General features: G+C 51.1%; 1 pseudogene; it reads right to left on the bottom strand.

The window, feature by feature from the left end:
• Positions 1–82: 82 nt before the first annotated feature.
• On the bottom strand, positions 83–992 carry LOC101580713 (annotated as a pseudogene).
• Between the last annotated feature and the right edge of the window lie 22 nt (positions 993–1,014).

Below are 1,014 nucleotides of genomic sequence, written 5' to 3'. Positions count from 1 at the left end.
AAAAAAAAAAAAAAAAAAAAAAAAAAAAGTTTTATTTTTCATCAGCCTCATTCCCATTTTGCTTAAGCGTTGGCAGAACAGCTCAAGACCACCCGGTGGTAGTTCAGGCCCACTCAGTGGCCTGCACTGTGGGGGCTGCAGACCCATCTTCTGTGGCCGGCTGAGCACTCCAATCTTCAGTAGGTAACTGCTGAATGGGCACAGAGGGCACTTGCATGCCCTCGGACCAGTCTGCGACCTCAGGCTGAGCAGCAATGAAGTCTGGAGCTGGTGCAGTCCATACACCCTGAAATTCCTCCTTGGTCACAGCCTTTTCAGCAGCAGCCTGCTCTTCTTTTTCAATCTCTTCAGGATCCCAGTAGAAGTAGAGATCAGGCATGACTTCCCACGGGTGTTCACGGGAGATGGTGCCATGCATGCGCAGCACTTCCCGGGCCAGCCTCCACTGCATCAGACCCACAGAGTGAGCTCCCTTATTGTTGCATGGGATGGCAATGTCCACATAGCACAGAGGAGAATCTGTGTTGCACAGAGCAAATGGTTGGCAGATTGACGTAAGATGCCTCTCTTAGGGGCTGGTGGTCAGTAAGCACCTAGGGTCAGTAAGCACCAGAAGATGTGGCTCTCGGAAGGCTGCCTGGATCTGGTTAGTGAAGGTTCCAGGAGTGAAGCGGCCAGCGATAGGAGTAGCTCCAGTGGCAGCAGCAAACTTCAGCACAGCCCGCTGGCTGGTGCTCCTGGAGGGTATGACGCTGACGTCAGCAGGGTTTTCAATGGCCACTATGGCTTGAGCTGCCAGGAAGAGGTTCTCCCAAGTCTGCTTCAGATTTATGATGTAGATTCCATCACTTTTCCTTTTGTACATATGCTGCCACATCTGGAAATCCAGGTTGGTGCCACCTAAGTGGGTTCCTGCAGCAAGGAACTTGAGGGCATCCTCCTCCTTCATTTGTAGGACATCAAGGGCTCCGGACATTGTGAAGTTTCCTTTTAAGTTATGATAGGAATCAAGAA

Source organism: Octodon degus, unplaced genomic scaffold (assembly GCF_000260255.1).
Source record: "Octodon degus isolate 3935 unplaced genomic scaffold, OctDeg1.0 scaffold00031, whole genome shotgun sequence".
NCBI classification, from domain to species: Eukaryota; Metazoa; Chordata; class Mammalia; order Rodentia; family Octodontidae; genus Octodon; species Octodon degus.
This window is presented reverse-complemented; position numbering and strand designations above follow the sequence as displayed.